Here is an 11764-nt window from a genome sequence, read left to right as displayed (position 1 = left end):
AGGGAGGAGAGGAAGAACAACTGTTCTGGAGTATTTTTGATTGATTAGTGAGCAGTTTGGAAACAAACAGACCAGGTGTCAAGAACTCTGGTTTGGGCTTTATAGGTTAAAAAGTTTAAAGTATTCAAATTAGCTGCTAGTCATTGCAAATCTTGACCACAGCCTTTGAAAAACTATGGTCCATATTTGTAAAAGTGACTGGTCTTAACATCCAGCACTGACTTTGCTCAGAAAGGTATTTAAGTAAAACTCATCTCTCTTCTTAACAATTCCAGTCTCTTCTGTTAAAGCCATTTTTTGTCTGTAATTTCAGTGTGCTCCTATTCTGTTTTGAAGTGCCATTAATGAAGTGATGAAGTTGCACTCTGGCCCAGGTTCGGAGGAAAATAAGAGTTTCTCTAAATTTGTACATTGTATTCTATTCACTTATTTAAATTCCTCTGGAAACTGCTTTATCAACAGATGGAGTTGCTGCATTCATTGGAATAACAATGCAAAAGCAAAGCTCAGGCTCTGAAACTTGTCTGTAATCTTGAGTGGCTGCTTCCAGCTGTCTTCCCCGACCTCTGCTGGAGGGCCTGGAAGGCACAGCTGGAAGTGAACTGCTACCAGAAGTGCAGCCTTCATCACTCCAGCCTCACCAGCAGCTGCAGAGGCTGGAAAACCTTTGCTGTACTTAAACTGCTGCAGCTGTTCTCCAAACCATCTGGCTTTTATTGTTTTGTGTTTCTTCTTCTTCCTCATCCATCTGTTCAACACCAGATAACTGAGTTGTCCTTTACAGGGAAACTAACAGGTACTCCTGATCATTTGTGTTGTGCTTTCCCAAAGCTGTGCTGGTTCTACAGGCACTCCCATTCCCCTCACTGCATTCAGAACTTGGGTATTTATGGCACCTCTGTAATCACTCAGATGTGCTATTGTCTCTAATTTGTTACTGGTACAACTACTTCAAGAACAGTTACCACACCAGGATCGAGTGAGTGAGTGGTCAGTCATTCACTTCATGTGGAACACGGATTGGTCTGTCTTTTCATCAGTTCTCTGTTCCTGTGAGGACATTATCTTCTAATCCTGCAGTATCTTGGATTACTTTAAAAAATCCCTGTCCAAAACCTCTTATGTGAAGTCCTTTTGAGAATCTACCGAACCAATCTTGTCAGATGAGCATTGTCATCAGTTTCTGGCAGTGTTGCTTTCCTTTCCATAGGGGTTCTCTAAATCTATTCAGTGCGTCTAATCCAGATGCTTTGTAAGGGACAAATGTCCTGCCTTGTGTTCTTTTCTCTTGCCCCTAGAGAGGCATCAATTCAAACAGATAATGGAATGGTTACTCTATCCCTCTCTTTTCATTCTGCCTCCTTCCCTCTTCCTCAGTGCTTTAACACTGTAAAAGCATTCAGCTTTGCTGCCATTCTGCCCGAAGGCATTGTGGCACCACCAGCTGAAGCTCTCTAAACTGCTGAGTTGCCAGCTTTCTTTCACTCCCTTGAATGTACATGACCCATAGTCCAAGAAACTCCTGCACTGGGAAAGATGCACTGACCTGTGTTCTGATTGCCTCTCAGCTGCTGGATCTCATCATACAGACTTAGGCCAGTACTGCTCACTAATTATTGAACCCAAACCTGCACTACAGCCAAGAATTTAAATAATTTAAAAAAAGTTTAAAAAAATTGCAAAGTTCTTGATTAAGACTATCTCAAAGCTGCAAAAACTTCTTGACTTGTCAAAAGAATGTTAAATTATCTATCCAATGTAAAGCTTTCCTTGCAAGCTCTTCATTTTTTTTAACCATCTTGCCATAAAAATGTAAATTTATATTCTCCAAGAGAAACAGGTAGGTTCTTGTTGTGTGTGATATTCACCTGTGGATTTTTGCCTGCTGCTGGATTCTTGCCGCAGTATTTCAGATATTTAACCCTGTACTGGTATTGACCGCTTATGAACTCAGACACTGTAGATCACAACCTTCTTGTGTCAGAAGGTAAGCTTGGTTTTGCTGCTTTGGGTGGGGGTGTCTATTTAGTGAAAATCTTCACCAAAAAAGCACACTACCCTTTAGAAGAAAAATCTCCCCCCTCAGTTTATATTGGAATAAATTGATGGAGCTGTGGCATTTCAGATTTCACTTGTCTTCCAGTTTGGCTCTGTCATATCAGAACCAAAGATGATGAAAAGCAAAAAAGTGCATTTACATTCTGGCTTTGCACTTTCAAGCTGGTATTTATAGTAATGTTAGAATTCCTCTGCAAAAACAGCTTGGGCCTCAATTTTCTTCACAGCTCGCAAATGGGCTTTTCACTTAATGTCAGCTGCGAGGTTATTTTGCAAGTGGCAGCTATTCAAAACAAAAGGCTTTGGGTTATTGAACATCTGATTGCTGCTATGACTCATTTCAGCAGCAGCAGAGTTCTTGGACACTGCTTTAGAAACTTGCCCTGCTCTATTATGTTGTACGAAGGCATATGGATACAAGATGCTTTCTCAGGGAAGCAGTTGAGCTGGAACTGGGAAGCTGCCTTATCATGGATGATCACTGAATTTAGGTATTAGCAGGAAGCAAAAAGTGAGGTCGTGGGGAGTTGTTAATGACCCACAGTCCCTCATTTCCTAAACTCTGATTTAACTCATGAGGAAGATGGATGGAGCGCCTTCTTCCCAGAGCTAAACATGAGCAGTGCATGTGACAAAGTCAAGAAAAAATGTCCATTAAAGCATCACTCATGGCACAGAACAGCCACAGGACGTGGTTGGCTCCTAGTGGACAGCTCCATGTAGCAAACCTTTAGCCAGCCTTATCTCTTCTGGCCGCTCCGTCCCGGATCGCTGAGTGCAGATGGCGCGGGGCAGCAGCTCGGGGCGCGAACGCTGCTCAGGGCTCTCACAGCCCGCGGCTGCGCTCGGCCAAGGGCAGCGCTCGGGTCACTCACCCTGGCAGGACGGGATTGTTTCATCTGACAGCAACACGCACAAAATAACGCGCGGCGCTTTCTCACACGCGGTCCTTTCCCGGTGCCGGTGATGCCGCTCAGCACCGACCCGACGCCGCAACCTTTCCTTTCCCGTCCCGGCGCGGGCGCGGCCCCTTTAAGCGCTGCCGCCCGCCCCTCCGCGCGCCTCTTCCCGCTGCGCTCATTGGCCGCCCGGGACGCCGCTCCCCGCCAGTTCCTGTTTCGGCCACCTTACCTTGTTGACGCCAGTCTCTGCCTCCCTGCCCTCTGATTGGCCCGCGCCGCCAATGTTTGTGGCGCCCATTGGCCCGCGCCCGCTCCGCCCCGCCCAGTTGAGGGCGAGCGACGCCCCCTCCGGCCCTGCGCTTGTTGATTGGCCGCGAGAGCTGGCCCCGCGCGCGGTGATTGGCTGCGGCGCGAGCAGCAGGGTGGGCTGCGCGGGCGGGCAGCGGCGCGGAGGCGGCGGCGGGGCTGGCGCGGGGTGTCCGCCCGCCGGAGGATGGTCCCGGCGCTGGGGCCGCCGCGCAGCGCGCCCGGCCCGACCGTGAGTGCCGACCGGGGACGGGAGCGGCAGCGGGAGGAGAGGGGCCCGGAGCGGCCGCGGCAGCGGGGCCGGGACGCCGCGCTGGGCCGGGGCCGCGCTCGCCCGGGATGCCGGTGGGGCCGGTGCCCCTTTGTCCGGCCCCGGTGTGCCCGGCCCGGCCCGGGCAGCGGCTGCGGGGCTGGGACGGGCCGGGGCGCAGCTGCAGAGCGCGGGCGGCCCGTGGCGGTGCGGCCCCGGCGGGCGCGGCGCGGTGGCGGTGCCCGGGCTCTGCTGCCCGGAGTGGAGCGGCTGCGGGCCGGGGCTGGGCTGGGGGAAAGTCGGGGGAACAGCGGCGAGGGCTTGGGGAGCGGTGAGGGCTTGGGGAGCGGCGTGGTTTCACCGCTTTGCGGTCTGGGCGCTGCGAGACAATCGAGCGTGAGCCGCCGACCGCGGAGTTCGCTCGGCAGGCAGCGAGAGGCGGGCGCTGCGCCGCAGCCCGGCACCTTCCCGCATCCCGGCACCTTCCCTTAGCCCGGGCCCCTTCCCGCATCCCGGCCCCTTCCCGCATCCCGGCCCCTTCCCGCATCCCGGCCCCTTCCCGCATCCCGGCCCCTTCCCGCATCCCGGCCCCTTCCCGCTCCGTGCATGGCGGCGGGGTGCTCGTGTCGAGTGCCACCCCCACGGGATGGGATCCCCACGGGCTCAGGGCATGCTGTGCCTCCAGGGACAGCTTTCTTGCTTAGAATTCGGTCACTCGTGGCTAACGTTTCCCGTGTAGTAAGCTTGGTCTCCGAAGGAAGGAAGTCTGATGGATGTGTCTGTCTATTCCTTCTCTGCCTGCTAATTTTAGCTCTCCGGCCGATTTCGGTCGAATTTGCCAGCAGCAGGGGCTTTAAAGAGTTGGAAGGCTTCAGTTTCACGGGCATCAACATTGACAGGCACAGAAGTGTTTGTAGCTCACAGGTACTGCTCGCATTAACGGCAGGACAGCTCAAATGCAGCTCCCTGTGACAGCTCAAATGAGCTGAGTCCATTGATGTAGCTGTAGCTGGATACAGCTGTGGCACATGGTGCCCCTTGTCCATAGGAGTCTGTAGGGAAAAATTGGAAGTAAGGCAAAGAAAAAGGGAGCAGTGATGTGTTGAGTTTCTGCCCATAAGTACAAAAATCACAAAACTGTGTTTTTGCTTTTCACATAAAAGCTTGGACTTCTATTAGACTTCACCTAGACATGCAATTATTAAGCACTTCTAGCAGAGATAATGATGGCACAGTTAAGCATCCTGAAGTCAGGTGATGTAGGAGCTTGTTTTAGAGGCATGATTTTTGCTTTACTTTTAATATACAAGTCATTGGGACCATCTTATTTATGTGACTGTGTTATGTAGCACTTCAAACAACTGCAGAGCCTTGTTCATTGCTCATGAACTGTGTGCAGTAATCAGAGAAATGAGAAAGAAGAAACTTCCTATGAAACTTCCTTTTTATTAGAAAGATCTTGAACCTTTAATTTTTGATTTTCAATTAGTGCCATAACAATAACTCGGAGGTACATTTTGGGATGAAATACATTTGACAACTGAAAATAAGTTTGCCACTGAATGGGAAATAAGCTTAGAAAATGCTCGTGTTGTGAGCATGATTTTTAAGGTGCTTGTATTCAAAATATCACATCAAGTATGTGAAACAGTGCAAGAACATTGCAGATTTTGAAGTGTTTGGAAATTACTTATTCCCTTAGGTTGTGGATACATGGGAAGATTTTAACGGAGTAGATGAGAAAAGGTGGTGGATCCTGGAGGAGTCTGGCAGCTGCACAGAGATAATTAGGATGTAAGTTTTTGGTAGTGGCTCAGCTGCTTTGATGGCTGGTGTTTGAAGCAGCGTGCTGAGGAGCTGGCCAGGGACACGCTAAGGGACTGTCCCTGGAGTGGCCCTGTGACACGGCTGGCCCAGCTGCTGTGTGCATGGTGGGCTCCTGTTTGTAGCTGAAGTTCAGCTGTGCTCTGAAATGTCAGAGACACCTTGGGAGCAGGAGGGCAAAGATTCTGTGAATGTGTTCTGCTGGCTGAGCTACTCCAGCTGTTCTTCACCTCTGCTCTTCTTAGTGAATGTGCGGGATGCTCCTGACTCTTTTTAGGCAGAGGAGTTACAGAGGAGCTTTTTTGAGCAGTGTTTGGTTGTTGATGGTTTCTCCCCATGTGCTGAAGTTGTAAGAACACCTCAGGCTTCCACATATTGAAGTATAATGAATTAGGCTGCAGAGAGATTTGGGATGGTGCATTCCAAGTATTTAAGCACGCTTTTAATTTGCAAAGTGTGTGACACTGTAACCAAGCATGTCCCCCTTGGATCTGAATTAATACAATGTATGAGTTGAAGCTGGGTGCTGTAGAAAGAAATAGACATGCGAGGAAGTGAAGGGCTGGGACATGCTGAATTTGACAAGAGTCATTCTGTGGTTTAATTTTTGTGCAGTAGTGCTTTTTAAGGTCTTGAAAATAACTTTGTAAGTGCCACCTGGCTGGGGGGAGGTATAAGAAGCATAGCATTTGATACAAAGGGTTTCCCAATGAATCATGGTTGGTTGTGTCACAAGAACTTGTGAAAAGTGCCACAAAGTCTGTGCCACTTTGAAGGACAGTGACACCTTTAAAAATAGGAAAACATGTTCCTGAGGGATTTCATTTGATTAAAGGAATCACAGACACAACTAAGATGAAGAATTATAAAATGACTGGCAATACTGTGGGTGGACAGTCCATCAGGAGGCAAGTACACTTCTTCAGAGCCCTGAGATTTATAACTGGAGTTGTTACAAAAAGATTAGAAACACTAAAGCTGTTAGATTGTATGTATGCACACATTTACACATCCATTTTCATTTAAAAACCCGGGTTGTATACACAGCTTCACTGACATTTCCATCAGGGACATGGCTCAGTAGTGTTATTTAATTGAAAACTGTCTCATCTGGAACTCTGCACTGTGATATGTATTCAATTTTAGTAACTCAAGCAGTGTTTGAGTTATTTCAGATTACAGCAAAACACGTAAAGGTCTCAACTCCTTGATTAGGAAATGTTGTGCAGTTTATGTAATGCTGACCTAACTTGGTGTTTAAAATGCAATTCCAGCCTTTATGGGTGGATATAATGTATCCAAGTGTACTTTGGTTTGCTACCTTACCAGTGTAGTACCGTTGTCATGCTTGGAGTAAGCACAGAGGAGGTTCTGCTGTGTGCACAAGATTGCCAAATTGTGTGTAAACTGGGCTTGTTTCCTGTGTGAAAAGCCATGGCTTTAGTCCTCCAAGGTGAATGAGTTCCTTTTGCAGCCATGACCTGCGATAGCAATCTCTTACATCCATTGTAAGAGATGCCATTGTGGCTCAGATAAGAAGAAAACACTGGGCTGCTGAAAATGTTCCATGCTTCCTGGTAACCAGTGCCTTTCTCACTCAGTTCCCTGAGCTTCTGTCAGGTTAACTGACCAGCGTGAAAACCATGAATTGAAGTCAGCTCCATCTGAAAGCACATCTCAGTCATGCCGGTATTCTGGTACCTGAATGGGTTCTTTGGGTCCATCTCTAGTGAGGCTGGAATGATCCAAGTATGGAGCTATTAGCTTTTAGGTCTCAATCCAGGTTCCTCAGAAACTATGATCCATTTTTCCAGCTTCTGGTATGGTGGGCAATGCCATGAAAATATTATAGAAAATATTGCCCATTAGCCTGCTGACACAGTTAATAGAAGTGTAAGGGTTTTATGGGGAGAGGAGAGCTTAAAGATTTGTTTATTCTTCAAGTAACTGAAGTTCAGGTGAAAATAATACTGTCCATTTGGGGTGTCTGTCTACATCTGTAGTCTGTAATGTGGGACTCCAGGGACAATTCATTCCAGCCCTCCACCTTTGAAGTTGGACTCTGCTTTGCTTTCAGTGAAGCTGTTAGCTAGAAATTGAACAGAGTTCTTGTACAAAGCTTCATGCTGCAGCTCTTCTTGCTCATCTACTCCAGTAGTAAAATGGAGCTCCAAATCAGGAACATATTTTTTCCACTATTGGAGCATCCCTAATATCCAGAGATGGTTTAATTCAGGAATGTTTAAATATTGTGCATCAATAGGTTAAATCCCTCCTGATTCCATGTAAGTCTCTCACCTGCTGGAAATTTTGGGACTTCTTGTGTAATTGGAGAAGCTTAGCTAGTTTTGGCATCATCTTGGGTCATAGTTTCACAAGTATTAAGCCAGCACTGTCACCATGAGAAGCAGACTTGTTGTTTCAGTGTACTTATTGGGATTGTGGGGTGTCTCTGTGATCCTTTTGCAAAGTCAGTTTTAAGCTGCAGTGGTGTTCTCATCTGGCCTGCTGGGTTAGGAGTGCCAGTGAGCCAGGGGAGAGGCTGCATCTCTCAGCATTACTTTGAAGGAGTTGGGGCAGCAGGGGAAGATAATCATCACAGGTACTTTCCCATTATTGCTTGGAGAAATGGGCTGATAGGAGTTTCATGCAGCTCAACAAGAGCAAAATCCTGCACTTGGGGAAGGACAGATCAGTCCACCAATATGCAGTGGGGGCCATGCAGCTGGAAAGCACCTTGGCAGAAAAGGACCTGGTGGACACCAAGCTGAACCTGACCCCACAAAGTCTCCTTGTGGCACAGGTGCTGAATGGGCTCCATTTGATACAGGAGTGTCAGCTTAGGGAGGTGATCCTTCCTCTGCTCTTGGCACTGGTGGGGCCACACCTGGCATCTGGTGTTGTTTTAGGTTCCCCAGTAGAAGAAAGACTTGGATGTACCACAGAGAGTCCATTGAGAGGCCACAAGGACAATTAAGGTACAGGAGCATCTCTTGTCTTGGGAGGCCAAGGGAGCTGTGATTGTTCAGCCTGGAGCAGAGAAGGCTGAGGGAGAATCCCACCTGTGGATTGTCTCAGGAGGATTTACAGTCCATCACACTTTGTGGTTTTTCTGTTTTATTCTGGGCAGAATGGGAAGACCTTGTGTTTCCCAGCTTGGAAATATTAAGTGTATGAGCTATCCCTTGCTAAGGAATGCAATGGAGTTCTCCCACTCCTAGTTTCACTTTAAGGTACTTTTGCCAAGTCAGTCTTAGGTGGCAACAGGGAGGTGATTTCATACAGTTACAGAAGAAGACAGAGTAGAGGTAAGGCATTTTCATTTTATGGAATGATTTTTTAATGAAGTAAAACTTGCAGGATCATGGTCTGTCCCCTTTATCCATTCCTTTCAGACCTGTGCAAAGTAGTAACTTGGAAATCTGGTTTTAGTTTCTTCTCCATTGTCAGTGCTAAATTTCTATTGTAGTCTTATTTGCTTTTCCTAGTGCTTTCAGAACTGCTTATTCACCCCAGATAGTTCAGGTACAGTAATTCTCCTAAGCTAAATAAGTAGTTCCTAAAGTGGTAGAATTATTGAATTCAGGTTTTCTATGGATTTGCACCTAGTAGTTGCATTTTCTTGTGTCTAACATGCAATGATTTTTATTTTAAATTTCCTCTTTGAAAGTGTTATGAAAGTGTGCTTTCTTTCTCTGCTCATCTGGGCTCAGATAACTTTAGTTTGGACCTCTCTGTTAAATATAATTAAAATAATGTGCAGCTTTATCCCTGCCAATATAATTCAAAACTGTCAAACATCCAGATTGCAAGATGAGTCCTTTATTCCTGGAACTGAAGTAATTGCCCAGTACACCCACTTCATGAGTCCAAGGAAAAAAAAACTCTGAAAAGCAAAGGTGTGATTGCATTGAGGTTATGAAGGAGAGTGAGACTTCAGTCCACTAAAACCTCTTGTGAGTAGTCTGCCTATAAAATGTACATTGCAAAGTTGTGGAGATTTAGTTTGGTTTTTTTGGGTTTGGGGCAGAATGTGTGTGTGCTTGTTTTTAAAAGCTCATTGAAGTGTAAGTAGTGAGGTTCTTTCAAAAGCTTATACATAAAAATTGAAATTCTGGGTTTTGGTACCTTCTACCTCAGCCATTTTTGCCTTTGGCCCCGTTAAGATTCATAGGGAAATCCCTTAACTCTGGAAGGGCAGTGTTTGTAGCAGAATCTCAGGATTGATCTCTCCTGCATATTGTAGAGGAACTTTGTAGTGCAGGCCCATAGAATATTGCTTCCTATATCATGAAGCCTTGATGTGTTCTTGGTTTGTGTCAGATTTCTCAAACCCCAAGCCCATAAAATATTTAAAAACTTGACTGTATAATCCTTTGTACTGAATGACTCATATCTGAAAAGATTAATTAAAAATTTTGACACATAAACTCTGTGGATGCCCTGAACATTTTGGTTCTAGGATGTTTTGCACTGCTTGTTAGTCAGGGTCCTCAGGAGAGAGCAGCAAGGCAGTTTAGCACATGTCAGAAAATACCTTTATACCTCCTTGGGACCTTGTGTGCTTTTATAAACAGACTCTGTGAGGATCCTTTGTAGCTGCAGAACAAAAAGAGCTCAGCTTAAAACCAAAGCAGTGAAGCAAAGAATACTGCTCTGGCTAAATCATTGTAGCCAAAATGAATGTTTTTGTGTTGTAATTCTAAACTGGTTGTCAGGCTCTGTGACGAGGTCCTGCTCTTTGGATGGAGATTTCATTTGGAGACAAGGTCACATGAGAAGGCAGAATTGGAGTGGCTCTGACAGGAGCAGGTTGGGCAGGGAAGCTGCAGATGCCCCATCCCTGGAAGTGTTCAAGGCCAGCCTGGATGAGGTTCTCAGCAACCTGGTCTGGTGGAAGGTGTCCCTGCCCATAGCAGGGGGGTGGAATGAGACAATTTTTAAGGTTCTGTGAGAGACAACTGCTCACTTTGAAAATTTAAAGGGGTTTATTAAACCTTAACAAAAATACATCAAAGGACTACATAAGGAAAAATCTGCAATGTGGGAAACTGTCCCTCATGCATACCACATGGCTGGTTCACCTTCAGGATGGATGCTCGGTCTTTTGTACCCCTGGGGGTTGCATCAGCCAGCCCTGGCCCCTCCCAAAGTCTCAGTCAGCTCTTCTTTGCCATTTACCAGTGGAGACTGCTTTCCTGTGACTTGATTGGAGGTCAGGTGTTGCCATGCTGCCCCCTAAGCACCAAGCTCTTCCATTCCCAGCTGCTCCATGCAAGGGGCACATGGCACAGCTTCTGTCCTAGACAGCTCTGGCTGTCTGATGGCAACAATACAGGGGGGAAAGGGGACTATGGGGAGAACAGAGGACATCTAAACCACAGTAACATAACTATACATCTCTGAGGCTTTTCTTAATATTCACACAGTAGTTATCTTTTAATTGTGAGAGCCAATCATCTCATTATCCATCTATAACAGTTCCTTCCAACCCAAACCATTTTGTGATTCTATGACTTACAGCTTCTACATTTTTCCACTCAAGTCTGGAAAAGTCTTCAATGTTTCAAGTACAATTTTTATGTATGGATGGATTCTTGAGTTATAAATAACCATCTTGGTCACAGTATTTGGAGACCAGGATGAGTTGTATGTTTCAGCTGTTTTCAGGAAAATTATTCCTTGTTCTTTAGGCAGCAAGGTGGGGCTCAGCAGCAGCTGCTCTTGCTCAGAGCGCTCTCAGCCTCAGCCTGGTGCAGGCAGCCCTTGCCATCTGATCCAGGTAACCTCACCCTAACCCACACAGAGGTGATGACCTCTGTTAGGAGGAACTTGCCTGCAATTAATTCACTTTGTATCCACCATCAAAACACACTCGTGGCTCCTTTGTCAAGCACAGCATAATTGGATGTCTGTCTTCTCTTTTCAAAGTAGTTTGGTTTTGAGGTGTACCACGGATCATTGGAAGCCAGGGAGATGAGCACTGCCTTGCAACATAGAGACAGTTCACACGCTTTCTCACTCCCTTAGTGAAATTGGTATGTGGTAACTTGTGAATTTCAGCACAAGACATGGGATCAGGAGGATTTCCCTGGTCATTCCTTGATTTCCTAAAGAAAAGAGTGATGTTCCCCTTATTTTGATCTAAAGTAGCTGAAGGCTTTAGGTGAGAGCTCTGGTCTTTGTGATTGTGGTTTGTGCACTGGTTCCATAATTACAGCTTTTCAGCTCCCAAATTCCTGCTTCCCTGTAACAATTGCTCCAGCCCACAGGAGATGGTTCCTGTAGGCATCTTCCTTTACTTGCTGTTGTTTGCAGTGCCAAGATCATCTGCACAATGTGAGAGTGGCAGCTGCTCTCATCTGGGTGCAAAATGTGCAGAGATACTTCTCCTTAAATATTTTCCAGACCATAAACAGTGAGT

General features: G+C 46.5%; 1 protein-coding gene across 1 annotated transcript in view; it reads left to right on the top strand.

Annotated features, from left to right (window-relative positions):
* The first annotated feature begins 3437 nt into the window (after nucleotides 1–3437).
* The window catches only part of USF3 (upstream transcription factor family member 3), a 28492-nt gene continuing 20165 nt past the window's right edge, over nucleotides 3438–11764 (top strand). Inside the window, exon 1 of the mRNA XM_058800235.1 lies at nucleotides 3438–3498. The gene's annotated coding sequence lies outside the window, so the exon portion shown is untranslated. The remainder of the gene's footprint in view (nucleotides 3499–11764) is intronic.

This window comes from Ammospiza caudacuta, chromosome 2, assembly GCF_027887145.1.
Source record: "Ammospiza caudacuta isolate bAmmCau1 chromosome 2, bAmmCau1.pri, whole genome shotgun sequence".
NCBI lineage: Eukaryota > Metazoa > Chordata > Aves > Passeriformes > Passerellidae > Ammospiza > Ammospiza caudacuta.
Note: the sequence above shows the minus strand (reverse complement) of the source record. Positions and strands in the feature narration are given on the sequence as shown.